Source organism: Chamaea fasciata, unplaced genomic scaffold (assembly GCF_029207755.1).
Source record: "Chamaea fasciata isolate MVZ Bird 193981 ecotype frontalis unplaced genomic scaffold, bChaFas1.0.hap1 SCAF_4, whole genome shotgun sequence".
Classification (NCBI taxonomy): domain Eukaryota; kingdom Metazoa; phylum Chordata; class Aves; order Passeriformes; family Sylviidae; genus Chamaea; species Chamaea fasciata.
This window is the reverse complement of record NW_027094089.1, coordinates 41553517-41574750: the sequence shown is the minus strand read 5'-3', so window position 1 is coordinate 41574750 and position 21234 is coordinate 41553517. Positions and strand designations below refer to the sequence as shown.

The window sequence follows — 21234 nt, the reverse complement described above, 5'->3', positions numbered from 1 at the left end:
AATATTAATATCATAACATTCTAGAGTGAAATTACCTACTCCTCTGTTGTGTTAAAGAGGATATTGTATGACACAGGATTTCTCCAATCTTACCTCACCTTATTGTGAGGTAAGATTGGAGAAAATTGCATGATTTTGGAAAACTTTTATTTTTGTGATCTACTCACCACATCTAGAAATTGTGAACAAATATTCAGCTGGAATAGATTTTCTACAGCTAATAAATTTATTTATGCACTCTCAAATAAAAGCTGCATTTATAAAAATGGAAGGATTATTTTTGTAAATTCTCTTTTTTTTAAATTGGAATTGCAGTTTGTCATAAGATAGATCGTTTAATTACACACAGTTGGGATAATATTGATAAAGTCCTATAACACAAGAATGAATCTTTTAAGCAAATTAGACTCAATATAATCTTTTGAGATTTCCCTCACAAACAAATGGAGTGGACAAATGCCTGCCATAGAAAGACATTAATACATTAATTCATGTTAATAAATTCTATGTTTTAATCCTACATCATTTTGTGGTTGCAATACCAGAAGATGTAAAGATGGGAGAATCAAAACACTGAGTATCTTTAAATTGAATATAATTCCTAAAAAAAACTCCTGGGAAGAAAAAATATCTGTATATAGAGATGAAATGCTTTTAGAGACAGTTGTTACTGATCATTTATGACAGGAGAGGAATCTTTACAGTTGAAATAACTGCAGGAAGGTTGCCAAGCCATCAAGTTTTATTAAATGCAACCCTAAAAACCCAAGTCCATCAGTGTTTTCACATATGACAACATAACATCTTGCTCTGAAATCATCACAAAGCACCCAACAAGGAACATGTATTTGAGAAATCAAAGGAAAAATTCTGAGTAGTTGCCATGAAATTAGAATTCAATCACAAGAAAATCTGCAGACTGACAAATTTCATTAGAAATGGAGAAGCAAAGCCAATGTTTAACTTTTACATATTTCTCACTAACATTCTATCTTTATATGCTTAAAATACTTCAAAAGCGTAGAAGAACGCACAAGACATTGTGGAAAAATAGTAGATCAGCAGGTCTCATGCAAATACAACCCTACAGAAATTAAATTGGAATAATGCTAGTTCCTGGGTGGTAAGCTTAGAAATCTACTCCAGAAGAATATAAGAAGTCTGAAACCAAGGAGGAAATGTCTGAAATGTCTAGACACATTATGACTAGGAAAGTTTTGTTCTTCATTGAGCTAAATTACTCCACTGGTTTTGCTTGTGTTTGAACAAAATTATGTCAAGAAATTACAAGTGAGGTGGCTGTGGTAGATTTCTTGAAATAATAGAAATACCCAGGGATGACAAGGAGTTGTTCCATTATTAAACTGTGAAACTGCTTGAAATCTAGCCCATGATACATCAGGGAGAAGTCAGGCTTATTGACCTGTTACCTTGGTTGAAATTTGCAAGTTAAAAATACACATTAGTAGCATTAAATTGTTTTCAGGGTTGCAAGCTGCTGCAAGTTAGAACATGAGATAACTATACAAGCATGTGTCGTTCCTGCCTCTTTCGTCCTTCAGTTCTGTCCAGTCTACTTCTGAAGTAAAAAGTGTCTCTGACTATAGTTTTACTGAGGCCATCCTTTGCCCATGGCAACAGCAGCAACATCTTCAACCTGAATCCTTATCTTGGCATCTGATTGAGAACATGACAGCTACACCAGGGAGGGCTTGGAAGAGAGATGAAAAAAAAAGACGTTCAAGATTTTGCATTTGATGTCCCATCATAATGATCACATATCCTTTACTCTTTTGTAAGTGCATAAATAAGAAAAGCAAAATGAGATTACTCAAATTAATATTCTTATAAATAAAGTACATCACACAATGGTAGAAACTATACCAAACAGAGATTTGTGTTTTCTACTTTTTAAACCAAACCAGTGAAATGCTATCCTGCATAATTTTGAATGTCAGTGAAACATAGGCTGCTAAGTAACACTGATGTTTCCAGCCTTTGAGAAAGGTCTCTCAGAAAGGTCTGAGAGCCAGTGGTTCTCAGACCTTTCGGCACAAAACCAACATTTTGATTAGCTGGTCCATGATTTGCAGCAACAGATTTCTTAAATTTTGTTTTAAATCATAAGAGAACAGATCTTTTTCTTTGTCTGCTGAATTCCATATAGTAATAACTTCCAATGTTTTCTCATCCAACAAAATGAATCTTTGTTGCAGAATTTCTTAGAGAAGATGGGAATGTATTTGGACTGTGATTGAACCACCCAGACTAGGCCTCATGGCACAGGTAGAAATTCAGTGCCAAATCTATGGCGCAGGTAGAATTACAGTTTAAGGTGTTAGCAAGGGTCAGAGGGTTTTCTAGTAGTTAGCAAGTACAGTAATTAGTGTGGACACAGTAGCTGCCTTAAGAGTTTGTTCAACAATAAGTGTTCGCATTTTTCCCTGTGCTGTATGCCAATGAGAATGCACCTGTAAATGTAAACTATGTAGAACTGTATAAAATCTGCCATCACAGACAGAATAAATGGAGAATGTAGCATTAATCATACTGTTCGGATCTGCGTTTTGCTTTCGCCCAAACTCCCCGTTTATTTTAGGGTCTCCTCACTAGTTGTATTCACTTCAAGATACTCTTTTTCTGGTGTAGTGCCACAACATAGGTTAAAATGCTTCCCCCCCCCCCCCAGCTATTACTTTCCTACTAGATGAAAAATCCTCATAATAGTTCTTTTTCATATAATAAACATGAATTCAGGAAAATAATATTTATCTGAAAAGTTATTACATAATTTATGCTACCTAAACTATTCTTGTCTTACAAATTTCTTCTGAAAAGTCACTTCAATTAATAAACTTGAGAAAAAACACTACTTAAAAAAAATAGAACTACCAGTATCCTAGGAGGAATTTCAGTTGTTTGGTTGTCATCCTCTTATACTTGCAGATAGAAAAGAATGTATTCCTGATAAAAAATTTCTGCCAACCTCATAAAAGTCAACTTTCTAAAGCATGGTAGATCAGCTGGTTGCCATATACTGTATTTATATATTCTCTATTACTTTTAAATTCTTTCTCCCCTATCCTTTTCTTATGCTCATTTCACATTTGATTTGTTTTTACTTTCATCATGACGACTACATCTTAGCTCACTTTGTATTGTTCCCAAGTTTACCTGCTCTCTTACTGAAGAAGACAGAAAAATTAAAAAGCACAGAAAGTGAAACACCCAGCGTAGATAATAAAATTCATAGCAAAACCCCAAATAACTCCACAAGCAGAGAAGTCAAGTCTGTCCATCTACAGAGCTGTGTCTCACACATTTCCCCAACACATTAATTTCTTCTTCCTTTTCTCAGAATAACTTTTAACCGGCCTTTTACACACCTCATCACACCCTGACTCCTGTCTGTCTTCCTTTGTGGATGAGTAAGAGGCAGTGTGTTCTGTGGCTGATTTGAATCAATCCATTTGTTTGTCAACCACTGCATGAGGCTGCTGCCTTTTTCAGGTGATGACACAAGACTCAGCCTTGATGGGAGCAATTACTTGGAGTTTTTTGAATTAATCTTTTGAGTTCCATAGGAGAGGGCAAACTTAATAATTTCCTTTCAGTGAGAAGTTTTATTTTGTTATCAAGAAGATGAGAGAGTATGATTGAACAAATCAGACTGCTCTAGGAGGACAGGCTAAGAAAAGTCCTCCACTGAGGAAGAATTTTTTGTTTTTGCGGTCAAAAGTAAATTAGCAACAACAAATTTTGTTTCAGTTGGGTTGTTTTTTTTTGTTGTTGTTGTTGTTGTTGGTTGGTGGGGTTTTTTGGTGTGGTTTTTTTTTGTTTGTTTGTTTTTTGGTTTTTTTGTCACTTTTGGTTTGGGTTTTTTTGGGAGGAGTTTGTTGTTGTTCGGGTTTTTTATTTGTTTGTTTGTTTTTAATTTAATTTAAATTACTTTGATATTAAAGAGACTTGCAGAAAGAATGAACTGATGAGGGAATTGGAGACCTTCTAGGTATCAATTCAAAGATAAAACTTTCTAAATAGCAAATAAAAGATAAAGCTTTCTAACTAGATAGTTAATTTCTCTGCTAACAGGTTTTTGCTAAACAGTATCAAGTGTTCAATAAAAATTAGGTGCCAGAAGGATAGGAACAAAGACGTGAATTTATTTGAGAAAGAAAAGACCTAACACAAAGTAAAATGAAGAAGAAAAGAGAAGGCAAAAAACATCTAGCAAGGCAGTCATTGAGGTAAAGGCCAGCTGATCCAGAAGCACCTTGTAAATAATAGATCTGATAGTGTTCCATTTACAAATCAACGTGGAAGAAAGTGACACTGAATAAATTAAAGCTCTTCTAAGCAGGACAGCCAAGGCAAAAATTTGCTTTTGAACAAAATATGTAGTTTAGATGCCTTTTCATCTTATCAGTTGTAGTAAATTAGGCGTAACATTACAAAATAAGGGGCTATGAATAAACATAATTGTTACTAGACACTCAGTAACAGTCAAAACTTAAGCTTAAATTTCAGGAAGCTGTAAAGGATTGGAGAGAAAATAAATCAAAGATACTACAGAATTTCTCCCATCTACCAGAAACAAGTGTCAGCAGAAACAGCTGCCTGGCAATTTTATCCAGAAGGGATTACTTTGGGCAGTGTCATATCGACAGGAAGAGGCAGAAAAATAGCTACTTATGATTTTTTTAACAAAGTCAAGGTTTCCATTGGAAAAAAATTTGCTCAAAAATAATTTTCTCATGGTTGGAAGCAAAGACATTTGCTAGATATTGGAAATAGAGATCCAGGTCTTTAATTGTATGGTAAGCAAAATCAGATTGAGACACTCCTTGAATCAACCTAGAGTCAAATCTGAAAGGATTCTTACTATGGATGGCATTCTTATCATCAAGGAAATTACATCCTGTTTGATAGATTTCATTCCCCTTAGGAGAACTCCCCTATTGTAAAGGAACCCAATAAAATTTTATTTCATTAATAAAATTAAAAAAAAAATAAAATTAATAAAAACGAAAAGCTCTCTTTCCCCAGATAAAAAATCAATAGAGAAGACTTTTTACGTATCTAAGTTCAGATGAGTAAGGATTTGGGTTCAGGAAAATTGGTTGGCAGTTATTAGACAATTATGGAAAAGTGAAGTAGATTCTATTCCAACACGTGGAAGGCTGAGCAACATAAGAGATGTACAGTCTTAAATGCAGAGAATGCAGACAACAGGACAGAAAAAGGGAGCCATCTCTAGTCTCATTCATACAAAAACAAATCATTACCACAACATGCTGAATCCTATGGACAGGAATGGTGGATACTGGCTTGTACAAGAGACATTATTGCATGCAAGACAAATTTGCCATTTTTTAAAGACTTTCAATCATAAGCTCAAATTACCCACACAAGTCTTCCAGGGAAGGTATGTATTACTGCACATTTTGTCTCCTAGCAGCTGTCCTTCAAAAAATATTTCTTAGGCTGTCTATAAATATGGCAGCAGCCTGTAACCTGATGTTGGCAGACTCCTAGAAGTCTGCAGGGTACTTCCAGCTATAAGTTTTTCTTGGAAAAGGCTTAAAAAACCAACCACATGCTTCTTTAGCATACTAAGTTCTGCTGGTATTCACAGTAGATGTTAGTAAAATGCTACATAAGCTTTTTGGCCTCAGGTATTTTTTTTGCTTTGATTTCCATTCCTTCTGATTGTTCATTGCAAGTTTTTAGAGATGTAAAGTGTTGCATGATATATTTTCTAAGCTGGTGGTTTTACACCTTTTGCCAACATCATAATAAAAATATGTTTCTGGGGGCAAGAGTTCCTCTGAAATATTTTTTACATCAATTTGAATTACTCATAGATTTCATGGTAGAGTTGAATCTTTTGGCATTGATTACAGTATGGTACATAATTGAGAAGTTTATGGTTTTTATTATATTAGCTTAAAAATAGATATCTCTGTTCCAGAATAATAACGATGGAAAAAGCAAATACAATTAATACACTGAATTACAGAAAAAGCAAACTAATATGTTATTATATTAATGCTTATTGGAAAAAGAAATGCAAATGTCAAACCTTAAGCTAGAAAATATTGGAGAAGTGAATGCCTTCCAGAGTTCAAGAAATGTTTGGACACCACTTTCATCACACGGTGTGATTCTTGGGGCTGATCTCTGCAGGGCCAGGAGCTGGACATTGTCTGATCCTTGTGGGTCCCTTCCAATTCAGGATATCCTGTGATTCTATGATTCTGTAGGTATGTAGCCAGGTAGACTGCTTGGACAGTGTTTGTTAAAGTGCCTACTCAGTTTTCGTACTGTCATTCCTGAACTCTAACTTGGTAATTTGGTATTGCCTGTCCTTGGCTGGTAAAGTTCTGGGAGTAACAGGGTTAACACTGCTATTTCTATCAGGGTTAAAAGTGTTATTTCATGTGGCCAGTTATGGTTTTACCTCAGCTCAATGAAGTCAATTGCTTTGGGTTGAACAATTCCAGTGTTTAACACACTGGAATGTACATAGGCCTGTGACCTGTCATATTACTATCCTCTTAACATACTAAGTTTCACATTGTTTAGATAAATTGGAAACAACATAGCCTTTCCAGTTAATAAAGTTCCAGGTAATTTTTTAGGATGCAGTTTAGTAGAGAAATTATGGATACATGTGACACTTCAAGAATTACTCAATTACCCCACACCATTTAAAAAATCCATGGATAAGACATAAAAAAGTGATAATCTGAGGTATAATGAAGTCTGATGGATTTTGCCATTCTGCCATTTTGATGCCTTCAAAAGAGGCAATACTTCTAGCTATATTATTCCTCCTATAAAGTGGTGGATGTTTTAGGGAGAAAGCATGAGAAAACTCTGGAAGAAATACAAGAACTGAAACCAAAGGGAATACTTTCTTTCAAAATAAGCATTAGCCAGATCAACGAAAAAAGTTACGTTATGCTTTTCTTTCTTTAATAACATGGTAGCAGATGTTCACACAAAGATGCAATAGAAATACAGCTGCAGCATAACAGCCAGGTTGAACAAAAAAGAACAATTATTTCTTATTATTTTAATGTTTCCCAGGCACCCTTTGATTGTCAGAAAATGGAGATGACTTTCCGTTTCTTTTAGTTTATGAAATATTTAGGTCCTCATTTCTTTGGTGGAGCTGTGCTGAATTTTCAAAGTTAAGAATTCATGTCACGGTTGTTAACATGCATGAGCTATAAAGAGAACTTTTAACTTACAGTAAGCACCATTAAAAGACTTAAAGTATATTGCTAGTGTTCATAGTCAGCACCATCAAGTAGAAAAATTTAAACAAGGAAAATAAAATGGAACAACTTAAAAGGAAAATAACAGGTGACTGTGCTTAGCAGTCTCTACAAGTACTACTGGTTATTTTCAGTGAGAAGAACATGACCAATCCAATAGTTTACTCAGTTGTACTGAAAAGTCTTCATTTGTTGCAGAAGGGTAAGTCTATCTACTCAAGACTGATCCTGCTTCTTGTGCTTTGGTGTTGGATATGAACCCCTGTATTCTTATTTTTCTCCTATTTCCCTGTTTTCCTTAGCCATGGAATTATAATGGCACAAATACATTAACAAAAAGCATTATAGTAAGAAAATATATACTCTTTGTACAGACTGTATGTTGCAGTTGTTATAGGCTCTGTAACTTAATTACTCTAATATTTTGTGATTATCCCTTAGGCATCAGCCTACTGTTTTTTGCTGTTTTCCCTGTAGATAATCCAGCTGGCGTGTGTAAGTAGAATGCATAAGCAATAAAAATTGAGAAAGGAAATAACAGTATTTATGCTAAGTATGGGTATAGTAAACCTATCTTCCACCTTCCTTTCATTTCAGACTTTAAATTCCCTCTTTCTTCTGCAACATTCCACAAAATACTCTATCCTGCTTGTAATTTCTGACTGCTGGCAAACTGATCCCTCACAACTCTCTCTGTCACAACTCTGTAACAGAGGTGACAGAGTACAAAATTCAAGACTTTTTTTCTCTCCATGATGATTTTTTACCATGACTACATACAACACAAGGGCAGTAACTTCTGCAGTTTAATAGGAAAAATTTGTAACAAACAGGAGCTAGTTTGACCATATGCAATCAAACATCTTCCACTAGTACAGTAAAATTTAACACCCAGTATTCAAAGACATAAGGCATATAATAATAAGCAATTGCAAAAGAATATAGATTTTAGAAAGTACACTAAACCTCTGTATTTAAAATTGCATTTCAGCACAGGTTACTCTCTTTGCAATATTTTTTTTTCCTTTAAAATCTGACGCCTTTCACAGACCTAACACCTTAACTGTGTGCTAGAGTAGGACAGTAACACTTTCTGTTAATGAATTGTACTGAATGCTCAGAGGAAGAATGGAACATTGTCCGTATAATTGTGTACTGAACCTTGGAAAAATTTCATTAAGGCACTTAGTACTTCTTTTGAAACCATGTAGTCTCTCTAGTTTATTCTCGGTATGTCAATTAATTTGTGAACTTCAAATAAGAAATTAGGATTTCATTGGCATACAATAGAATCAATACTACTTAAAATTTTTAAATCTTTGTCAAAGCATTTCTTTCTGGTTATAGTATACCACACAACTGTTTAAATGAAATTAATTTATCTGAAAATGTCTCTTATAGGAATTCAAATAGCTCCACTGTATGAACCCTTTCCAAAGTACTCTGGATTAATACTCTTTGGGAAGGAGACTAAAACATGAGGAGAGGGGGAGTGAGGGATAACCTGCGTCTTATAAGTATTAACACTCCATATGCCTCTTGCATTGCTTTGGAGCGTAAAAAACCCACTCAGAAAAGCATAGCTGTGACAGCATCCTAGCTTTTCCTGGAGTAAATTTTTCCTCCATGCAAACAAGATATTGACACTCCAGCAAAAGGAAAATAAAATATAAACATTAGTAGATGCTACAGAGAAAATTGTGGGGATCTTAGGACATAAATAGGACATAAATATATACCAAAATGTGCAGTTAAATATCCAGTTTGGAGTTGTTACATCTAATGCATGATGCTTGAAAAATTTCTTAGGATTCAAAACAATAAACAAAACTCCCTGCTGTCTATTTGTATAATGTTACAGCAATAACATATTTACAGATGCATGTTACTTGCAAGAGATGCTTCAGTTCTGCTTTTAAAGAAATTCCACAAAAGATATTGTGGAGAGTACAAAGAAAATGTCTTACTACAAGAAAGTCTGTTTTTTGTAACCTCTTCTGTATACAAATCTCTACAATTCTCTTAAAAAAAAGTCAGAAACATTCCACAATTTTATCTATTCCCAATTTTGTCTTCCTGAAAGTCCTTGTGCCATGCATGAGTGAATACCAGAGCATTTTAGCTACTGATAACAAAACAAAACAAAACAAAACAAAACAAAAAAATATCAAATTTTAAATTCATTTTTAATGAATTAAAATTTTGAAAAAAGAAATAATCAGAGTTACAAAATTAATGTTAGCCAAATTTACTGGCATTTTAGTTATTAGGGGAATATTGCCACAACCATCACCACAACATTTATTTGTTCAAGTCCTAAGCTGAAGATGCCTGCACTACATTTTTCAGTGAGTACCAAAACATTAAGCCTATATTTCAGAATATCACCCAGAATAAAATTTTATTAGAAATATTTGAAAAATACTGAAAATTTGATTCTATAAGTTATTGAAACAGGAAACAAATGCACCATATTATCCTTATATCCACTTACAGTTGACTTAACACATAAAAATTATGTAAATAATTGCAGTGAATAGATTTTTACATGTTTATAAGGTAGTTTTGCCCTTATGGTTTGGAGAAAAGACAAATAATAAAAAAAAAAAATTAGGAAAAAAACCCCAAAAAGCAAATGGAAAAAGAAAACCCCCTACACCCCCCATCCCCCAAACTGCAAATACTAAGCATTTTTGTAGAACCAGTATGTTCCATTTCCATGAACTAATCAAAAGCAGCAAAGAAAGCTCCATTTTGTAAACCAATTGCTTGATCTAAATAGGTCAGGCAGATATGGCCACAAGTCCCAGCAGCTGTTCCCTACCACTTGAATGCAGAACATAATATTCTCAATCTAGACGTAAATGATGGCTGACTTTGGAACTATAGCAATCAAGCTAAACTTTCACATATGTGCCATGCTTATCAGTGCCATTTAAAAAATTCAGTGCCTGTGCCAATCTGTGCTTGAATGTCAGCAGTTATTAGTAGGGCTAATGCTTAGGTGTAAAGGTACCTGTGGATAACTGTGGACCCCTATAGCTGAAGCAAAGCTGGGTTCTCATTCTGCATTTTTAAGACTTTTACTTGCTGAAAGGGAGAGTTTTCTCCACACTTTTCAACTATTATCTATTAGAAGCTTAAAGTGCAAGTATTTTCCCATTCTTTCCCCTTCGTTCCCAGTATGGTACGTTGTTACTGGCAAACATAAAATAGGCTCAAAAATAAATTTTGAATTTAATAGGAATGAAGAGTTGGGGAGAAGCTATGATGACAACAAAGTACTTAAGCAACAAGCTTTTCAGAAAGCCAATTACTATGATAGATAACCCTGATATTTAATTATAGAATAATACATAAATACTGATATCATTTTTTACTGTAGTTCACTCTCTACCCACATGTGGAAGTTTCTGAACACTATTAATCCCTAAGTCATGTCAATATAATAGATAGATCTATTAATTATCACTTAAGCAAAATTAGCTTGGCTAGAGCAGACCAGCATTTCATCAAGGGACTGGCCTAAATCACATTAGTCTGAAGATGTGGGTTTCTGTTCTGTATTTAAGATTATTGCTCATAACCAGTCTGCCCTGTTGGACTGCAATTCATACTTTTTGTATGCTCTCAAGAAAAGATTTATGTTTTCCAAGGGTTACTGCTGTTGTCAAGTCAGAGCAGACAAGAAAAACGTTGCATTAACTGTTAAACAAACATGCTGATTTGTGTTGACATCACTCTGTAGTTATAAAATACATACATATACATACAGCAATACATACAAATTGTATTGCTATGAAAACAAAGAAGGCCAACCATAACAGGCACTAAACTGGATATAGAAAATTCAAAGTTTGTACACAATGTTTGTACACAGCTGTTTGGTAGAGGTTAACTTTAGTTGATTTTCTTGCAAATTGGTTGCATTATCAACTAAGACCAAGCAAATTTATCTGGAAGACAAGAAAAAAAGCTAGTAGCACATGTCAATATATTTTAAATATTTGCTTGTAAATTAAAGCTATAGGTTTTATAATCAGATCGGTAGAAACAGAAAGAGTGGGAGATGTCTCCCTGTACTATGCACCAACCTCCACATATGTTTTCTCTATTCTTTATGTGGCGATGTAGTGCTACTGAAACCCAGAAACCCCTGAATCCAGAGGTTCAGGTAAAGACAACCAGCACATGATTCATCCATTTTGATGGAATATACTCAACACTAAACTGAACTAATGACTTTATATTATAAATCTCCTTAAACATATTGTCTTCAGTATTACTTCTTAAGAAAGAGAAAATTTTTCAGTAGTGTTGCACCGATTCTTTCCTTATGAATGAAGTATGAAATGAAGCTTAAATGAACCCCAGCTACTCCTTTCCCAGGAATGACATGAAAATAGTAATCTTCCTCTGGATGAAAAAGTGAACTCAGCACCTGAAGAACCCAGAAGTGTGCAAACATTAATTCTCATCGTTGTCTTATTATTATTTCCATTATTATTTTTTGAGATAGCTAAGATACAATATCAAGATATCTTTCATTACATTAATTTATGAAAGTTCACATATTTTCCTGTCAGTTTCTAGTACTGTTTTACAGGCCTTTGAAATTAAACTTATTTCACAAGAAGATAATTAACTCATGGAAATTATTTTGAATTTAATTTGAGAGTTGTTTATGAGAAAATATACTTCACACATAACATGTTTTGAATTATTAGTTGCTTAATGATGACTTTTAAAATAAGAATGGAAAGCAGCTTCAGGTAGCAGTGAAGAGTCAGCATGTTGCAATAATAGGACAGTGCTTTTTACAATCCATCTCCTCCTTTACTCCATGTTTAGGATTTTTGTTCTACCTCTTTCCTCCTTCACCCCTACCTCCTACCTCTCCTGCCCCACTTACTTTGTAATTCCCTGTTCGTTTTGTGATTTGTTACTGAAGGTTGAAATAAATTTATATTACCTAGACAAGAACATTTCTCTGGGCCTGAAGTGTAAGCGCTGCTAAAGAGGTTTGAAGCATGAAGGGAGAAAAAAGCATCTTCCACATCATTGTACCAGTCAGAAATCAACAGATACACATACATTTTTACAATTTTTTGCATCCACTTGTACATTTGAAATCTATGCTGATTTGTAGCATTTACAGAGATCCAGGCTAATTACTGTTGAAAGGAATTAATATATCTGGCAATGATACAATAAATTACACTTGAATTTTCAGGGATGTGAGACATGACTTTAATGATTCTGGACATACTTATTGCCTCAGATAAAAGAAAAGAAATCGTCAAGGAGTAAATACACAAAACTATATGGAAAAAATCCTCTTTTTTATGTGCCAGTATTGTTGCCCATTATTGTTGCCCGTTTAGACTTTGGCTTTCCAGAATCATAAGCAAAGGTAGCTAAAAAGGATGTACTGACATCCATTAATTCTGGAAAGAATTCTAGTGTAATTTTTCTCCTTTCTGCAAACCAGTGAGGAATTTAGCAGGATTAGGAAGCAATGCAATAAATCAAAATTGAATAACAAACGGATATCATCATTCATTACTTCATTACTTTAATGGGAGATGTAGAGTGGTCCTTTTTTTTATTTTTGTATTTTTTATTTAAATTTTCTAATTGATCTTAAAAAAAGGAAAACACTGATAACATAATTCTTACATGGCTTCAATATGCTTCTGCATGTTTTATACAGGGAATACAAAAATAAATTTAAAAATAACCAGAGAATTTCTGTTTGCATATAGTACCCAAGCACTAGAGGTGTTACTTTTTTGCATTTAAAAAAATATTTGAAAAAAAAAAAAGGTTGAAAAGGAATGTAGTGAAAAAAGGGTTCTACTCTACATGTATGAACAAAAATGCCACAGTGCATTCACAGAAAATATATGGAAAAAACCCATCTGAATCAGCTTTTAACAGACATGTCTTTGAAACCCTGGTATCAGAAAGTTTGTCAAGCCTGAAAAGAGGAGTATCAACTGTACCCTATTTGAAAGCACACATAAATAGACGCTAAAATGTGGTAACATGCTTAAAAGTCAATCTTAGGCTGATCGTATACTAGTTAGTAATATCTCATATAATCAAAACATAATCACTAATTTCACCTGCTGTATGTCTATGACAGTAAGTAGAATTAAAAGAACAAAACCATCTATGAAAAGATCAGGAAATGCTATAAATTTTAAATGACCAAGACTAGATTTACTTTGCAAGAGTGAGCCACAGAAAAGTAGCAATGCAAAAAAAATCCCAACAAAACAAGGCAGAAGACCCTAGAATTTCTAAGTAGAGAGAATTCAAAAATCAGTAGCATAATCAAAAGATGTTGGGAAAAAATATAGAAATACTCAATCTAATTAGAATCAGAAAACTTGTTTTCTATTCCCTAAAACTGTAAGTGGTCAGGCGCAACAGGAAAAATAGTTCTTTAAATATGTCAGAATATTGTATTGTTTTTTAAAATTTCATTTATCTATTTATTTTTAAAGAGGATGATGATATTTCATTGTGAGAAAATAGAAACATTATGATATTAATAACAACATAAATCAGTATTCTACCACTTCTGTCTAGCTATTTAACTTAGTTTTTAACTAAGAAAATTAAAGCACCCTGAAGGAGTGCTAACACTTTCCACTCATTTAGGAAGGTTAACATTGCAACTAGCTCTATGTCAGCGAGTCTGACAATTCCTACAAAGCCTGGGTAGAAAGGCAGAGGAAAGAAGGGTGACAGAACCTTGTCTCTGGATCCAATTGATGACTTCACAGTATAAGTATATTTAAAAGTTAGGCTAGAAGCAGTGAAAACAAGTTTGCCATATAAATGTGGTACTACTGGAAACACTGTAATTAATTTACCTAGCCTTTTTTCAGCATATGACTGTAAAAGCCAGTATGCTGGTTTTAGCTGGAGTAGAGTTAATTTCTTTCACAGAGGCTGGTATAGGGCTGTGTTTTGGATTTGTCCTGAACACAGGACAATAATGATAATTATGGAGATATTTTTGTTATCGCTGAGCAGGTCTTACACAGAAGCAAAGCCTGTTCTGCTATTTGTAATTCCATGCTGGCAAGGGACTTGGGAATGCATGGGAGGTTGGAGGAGACACAGCCAGGACAGGTGACCCCAGCTGACCAAAGGGATATTCCAGACCATCTGACATCAAGATCAGTACATAAACTGGTGAGTTAATTCCTTCTTTTGCTTTGCCTGTGTGTTCAACCTGCTTTCCCTATCAAACTGTCTTTATCTCAACCCACAATTTTTCTGGCTTTTACGCTTCCAATTTTCTCCCTGATCCCACTGATGGGGGAGTGACCAAGGGTCTGTGCAGGGCTTGGCTGCTGGCTGGGATTAAACCGTAACACCTAGCTTTACAGAAATTGCTAGCATGGGAACTACCTGGTACTCAACACGATTTCAGCATTTGGCAAATAGGCTCTCCTGTGATTGTAAGTTAAAATAACACTTGGGTAAATTGAAGACCTCATCAAAGAGTGAGCGTGAGAGACATAACCAAATCAGTGTTACGTTGATAACCAGTATTGCTTCAGAGCATAAGAGAACAGGCAGTGATTTCTGCATGAGAAACCTCTCTATTTGCTCCTTGTAGCAGTGATATATCTGAGTTTCTGTTATGGTTTAAACTACCATCGTAAGTTTTATTGCTGTTCTTTCTAATATAAATTCCCTACAGCAACAATTACATAGGTCAGATGTTTCAAAAGAAGATGAGTGTAAGTTACTGACTGCAATTAGAAATAATCAGCCCCCACAGAAAATTAGTTTCTATGCCACTGAAAGGTGGCTTTAGTCCCAGACACAAAGCATACACAAAAAGATAAGATAAAAAGGCAGACAAACTCATACAGAATGTCAGAATAAATATTTCCTACCATAATGCTCACATTACCTGAGGGCTCAGCTCACTTTAAGCCAACATAGATGCTTTTCCTTGAACCCTCCCTGAGCATTCCCAAGTTGTTGTGTTTGTCAGCAATAGTATTCATTGCATCCAAACAAAGAGATACATTTGAGGATTAATCTGACTGAAAGGTTTTGTTGGTTTTTTTTTCTTTAATCAGCTTAGTTTATGACCAAATCAATTTCCTATCAAGCTCATCCAGCAGCTGCATGAGCTCCTTTTAATGGCAACATACAATTATGCCAGCATAAAGCAACTGCAGAGCCTCTGAGGACTAATGCCTCTTTATCATGGAGGAAAAGCAGCACCAATGAAGAGCTGACATCTCTCTGTCAGCTACGATAATGGAAAATAGCCCAAGCTCCTAAAATGGATGGCCTCTTATGGATTGCATGAAGAGTCTCTCTCGCTATATAAATGTCTCTCCCTCTTTTTTGGACTCCAAGTGGTTTACTTTAAAAGGTAAGCTCTGATCACACCACTGGAAAGCGCATTTCCATTTATCAAAGAAAAATAAATGCCTTCCACTTTATCCATGTGGGATCTTATTTTAAATTATAATAATTAGTGAACAATACAAAGTTTACAGCTCTTCATCACCCTGTTTAGAGTCTAAAAATATGCCCTCAAAAATAAAATTTTAATTGTGGTATGAGTATAACTTTAAAAGATGCCTGTTTCTGCTCTCCTAACAAATTCTGGAAAAACAAAACAAAACAAAACAAAACAAACAAACAAACTGGCATGGATTTTCCCAGTTTATCTTGTATTTAGGAGGTTAAGTCAATTTAATTTTTTTCCTCTGAAAAAATATGTAACCATTTCTTGGGCTGCTTTAAAATATTTTTAGATTATTTTATCAGTCTTTCTTTACTTTATAAACAAAGATAATTTTACCAATCTTTCTTCCTTCCTTGAACTAAAATTTTCTCAAAGGACTAGGCCTTCTAGAGCTAAGTTCGTGTACATAGAACATTTTGGCCCCTTTTTCAGATTTCCCAAAACATTTAGCAGTTGTGCCAAACTTCTTTCACACAAAGAGTGCATTGTTCTGCACTTGTGAAAACCAAGAAAGACAAGTAACACAACATCCTTACATATAAAATTTTAATCCGTTACTATTAGACCCTTTAATTGGTCCCTCACAGGACCTTGATCTAGGTTAACAGTTTTCTACTAATGAGATCCTGTAGATCTCACCCAGACTACTCCAGAGAACTGGTCTAAGTAATACACAAAAATGTGCACAGGAAAAAATCAATTTCAACCTGACATAAAAACCCTCTTTAAAAAAAAAAAAAAAAAAAAAGAAATAAGCAATAGTTTAAATATGAGAGCATGTATTTTTTATTCAGACCAGCATTATCACTAGGACAATGCTACTGTTAGCCTATACCCTGACTGAAAAAGTAACTTAATCAGTCAACCCTTATTTTAAAAATATTAGTAAATACTGAAATACTTTCAAGTGTCAAAATTCATACGAAAAAATTCAGTGTTTCTATGTGAAGTTATTGGAGGCATGTATATTCCCTTATACAATGTGTTGTCCCTTAAAATCAAACATTACACACTCACTTGTGAAAGTAAGTGGCACAGTTCATGATTCACAGTTAGATGCCTATTTCCATTGATGCCTTCAGCTGAATAACACCTTGCTCCATAGATAGTCCTACTGCAGAAAGTCAGATTACCCATTTAGTGTGAAAAAGGGCACTAGAATATCTCACTTATTTGCTGCAAAAATTCCACATTATTTTACGTTATATTGATTTCATTTTGTAATTCTATGCACAAAATTAAAAAGTAAGAAGAGAATCTATGTTTCTTTTGAATGCATCGTAAGTATTGCAGTTTCAGATCTATATTTGGGTATGATTTGTCTCATAGAGGTGTATACACAGTCTCTGCAGAATAAAAACAGTACTAACAAAAAACCATTCTATCAGAAAAATCCCTGAAAGACGAAGATTTCAACTTATTCCTAAATAAATATGAAATTCAGCTTAAATATTTACCTCAGTTCATAAGGCATTTATATTTTGAAACAATTTTGTGGAAAACATAACGTCATGCCATCATTGCTCAGAAGTTTCCCTACCAAGGGTCACACAGAGAAGAGCAACAGCAAGATTGAGCAAGACTTATTCATCACACAACTAAAAGAACCTGAATGTAGTAACTTTCAGATGTATATGAAAGCCATCATACAGACTATGACAGACTGTAAAACTACCTGCAAATATACCGAGCAGCTTCTCTATGAACATGATCTTTCAGGAAATACATACTGAGACATTAGATAATTTAAAGTAATAACCACTATTAACAAAATTCTGCTTTCTAAAAGATTTATTAATTCACACGAAACCTTTAAGGCATGTGGAGGCTTTCTTAGTATTTTCTCCTGAAAGAAACTGGCTTACATCTGCATTAAAATATAAAAAGTTACTGTCTTTTGAAAGATTACCAAATAAAAAAAAAAAATTAAAGTTTTAAAAATTTTTAAACACATGCACAGTCTTTAAATTTTCTTCACGACATAATGATTTTTAGCATCACTTGTATTGCAGTGTTAGACTCACTTTTTTTCAAATCATGTCTATCCCTGAAGCAACACCAATGAACAAATAATGGTTATTTCTCACTGAGAAACACAAGATATTTCAAGTAAAATAAGAATTTCAAGTAAAATTAAAAAAAAAAGGAACTGTTTTCTTCATATATGAGAACAGCAGGAGGAGTTCTACATACTTTGTAACAAGACCACCTGCAAAGTAGATGAAGTAGGCATGGTGTTGTTTAATCTTAGAAAGTGTATCAGGAATTTGATATATTTTGAGCATCACCCTGACACTGTGAACCAGTACCCTAGGGACATATGCACTCTCTTTAAACACAGATTTAGAAATTCCATCATTAACAATAGTTTGATATGCAACCACTTGTAAAGTACATATGGCATCAAAAAAGATTGCAGTAGCTGCACGAAAGGAAAAGGTATACACAATTAAGAGGAAAGTATCGCCTTCACTGTTACATATTGCAACAATATAATTTGAGGTGCTAAATATTTCACTTACAACTCCTTGGAACAAGATTCGCTATAAACTCCAACTTTTTAATATTCTGTTTGGCCTCCAAGTTTATTCTGCTCTCTTCTACAAATTTACCTTTTCCTGTCCCCATTGAAAGATGTTGACTGTCCTTCAACAGTCATCTACATTTCATTTTTCTCTTCATGAAAACTGGTCCTGGAAGTTTAACAAGTATTTATTCATGGACACTAAGCCCATAGTTTTGTGATATATGATTTGTAATCAGAATGGTTGCCATTATTCTGATGACTATAAAAACAAATTGAGAGATGTCAGTGCAGCCAACACATCCTTGCACAGATTTTTTTCAACCTTCTTTTTTAATGAAAAAAAATGAAGAGCACTCTTTTCTAGTAAAACGCACTATATACTTATGCAACATATTAATCACATATTTTTAAAAGAGGAAACACACCTTTATTTTCTCTGCACTCTAATAGAGCTGACAACACAGCTTTTCTTTTGTATATTTTAATGTGCCAGTGTGATGACTGTTGAGAGAACAGTGCTTGTGGTAGATAATGAGATTTATCAAGGAAGAAATTAGAGAAACTTAAAAAAAAATTGAAATTCAGTAAATACACATGAAGTTGATGTAAACTACTGTAAAGATAAAAATCAAGCTACCTGAAAAATAAAAACACCCTAGAAGTAAATAGCATTTTTCTGTAATTATTGCCATAGAAGAATCACTTCAGTACTTGAAAATTTACTTTGTTAAAGTCTCTTTTCATGCACCTCCTTACTGTAGACTGTCAGAGTAGGAGTAGATAACACTGGTGCCTCCAAAGACTACAGAATGAACAGTTTAATTTTTTAGACATATTGGATGGTTGCTTAGAATTGCATATTGTGCACAATAAATGGTACGAAAATTCTTCTATTCCATAGATGAAGAGCATAAACATACATTAAAATAATGACAAAAATAACAGCGAAAACTAATACAGGAGTCCAGAAAGCAAACTCAGATACCTCCAACAAAATACTTTGACAGCAAGAATCAGGTACATAAAATTGTACATCAAACTTTAAAATGTTTTACAAAGCATATCCTGTTCCGTTACAAGAGGACAGAAATTTAAAATATAACATAGAGCCCTAAACCCCTATTTTTTTAATGTTTCTGGAAATTTAATGAAATTGCAAGCCTATAAAATCATTAAGGATCTGTGTATTTCTACACTCACAGATTCTCCAAACCCATGGCCTTGCCAGTAGTGTCTTGTACATCTTATATTTCATGTACTGATTTATGTGGCACAACTCAGATTTTCGGATTACAGAGAATATGACAGGCAAAAAGCAGTCAGTCATTCTTTTAAAAGTCCATAGGATTTTTGGAGGATTATTTACTCAACAAAACTTTCTTTTAAGAGTTTAGTTAAATAATGTGTACATTCTTTTAAAATATTGGTGTGTTTCTTAAAATGATACAGAAGAAGAACTAAAAATTACCACTTTTGACAAGTTTAAAGATGCAATTAATTAAATTATTTTTTTACCATCCTCTGTTAAATTCAAGTTGTCAAGATAAATGTAGGCCCCTATAGCCTTTACATCAAAGACAAGATGCATATTCCCTTTCTATAAGCTTAAGGATTCACTGCTTGTTTAGAAAAAAAGGTGGGATGAAGAAGAAATTCTGAAGTACTTTGTGAAAGTCCAGTCTATATGTTGCTTTCAGATAAATATTATTATTTAGAATTTTGCTGTCCAAGTTTATCTTGTTTTTTTTTTTCCAGTTTAATAGCAATATTACCTTCATATTCTTATCTCCTTTACAGAATCTACTGCTGGGATTGCTCCTGTAGTAAACGTCTGATTAATCAAAGCCACAGAAAAATGTAAGGGGAGATCGAGTACCTTAAGGGGAGATGGAGAAACATAAATTCTTATACCTGAAGCTGAAACAAAAAATGTTGGATCAGCTGGCAGTTCCAGCTCAATTAATTTACCAAGGTATAAACTGAACAAAAAGTCAACAGAAGAGTCTTTAAAACCTTAAGAAGAATATTAGCAAAAGGACAAGATCATAACCCCAGTTTTATCATATATCAATGAGCTAAAGGCAACATCATGTAAGATGGGGACAGTCCTCAACTCCTTCAAATAGTCATGAGAACAAAACCCAGGGAATAAGGAAAAGAAAAGGAGCATTTTATTGTGAAGATAGCCTGTTTAATCATCACAAAAATTGTGAGAGTAATGAAGTTATCAGACTCTGAGTGAGAAAACTTAAATCTCTTACTGAAAATAGGCAACAGCTCATGTGTTAATACTACTTGGAAAGGGTGGTGAACCCAGGAGAGATCATATTTCCCCATACAAAAAAAATACTTGACATTAGACAAATAATTTGTTCCTTCTCCAAGGATCCTTCTTCATTATTATATAGAATTACTTTCAGAGTGATTCAGAGGTTGACGCACAATGAATCCTCGACCTTGAGAACAAAGACTCTCACAACAACCTTCCATTCAAGACAAAAAAAAAGACTCCAAAACACATCATGTTTTTAACAGAAATGAGTGTGCTGTGGTTTGGAAATTATCACTCAGTAAAATATCTGACTTCTCACAAGATAAGATCATGATTTTGCTAAAAATATGGAACATGAAGGTTATTGTCTTATGCAACTTTGTATAAGAAAATTTAACTGCCTGTAATTGATCACACTGTAAGAGCTGCAGATCCTTTTACCAGACCAAAGATTCCTCTCATTTTAGGTGTTGGAAAAAGAAGGTTACTAAAAGAAACCCCCAAAAGTTGGCTGTTAGAGTTTTTCTTTAGGGACAGGGAGAAAGAGAAAGTGATCATTAATGAAATCAGTTTTGCTACCTTACTGATGAAATAGGATTTCTTATAAAATATTTAATTTTTTCCTATTATGAAAAATTCC

General features: G+C 34.0%; 1 protein-coding gene across 2 annotated transcripts in view; it reads right to left on the bottom strand.

The window, feature by feature from the left end:
- The window catches only part of LOC136288348 (uncharacterized), a 67563-nt gene that overhangs the window by 21334 nt on the left and 24995 nt on the right, over positions 1–21234 (bottom strand). Inside the window, exon 3 of one of the 2 annotated variants that reach the window (XR_010720508.1) lies at positions 1564–1711. The exons of the other annotated variant lie outside the window; for it this stretch is intronic. The gene's annotated coding sequence lies outside the window, so the exon portion shown is untranslated. Of the gene's footprint in view, positions 1–1563; positions 1712–21234 lie in introns of those variants that run through there. 2 annotated transcript variants of the gene reach the window in all.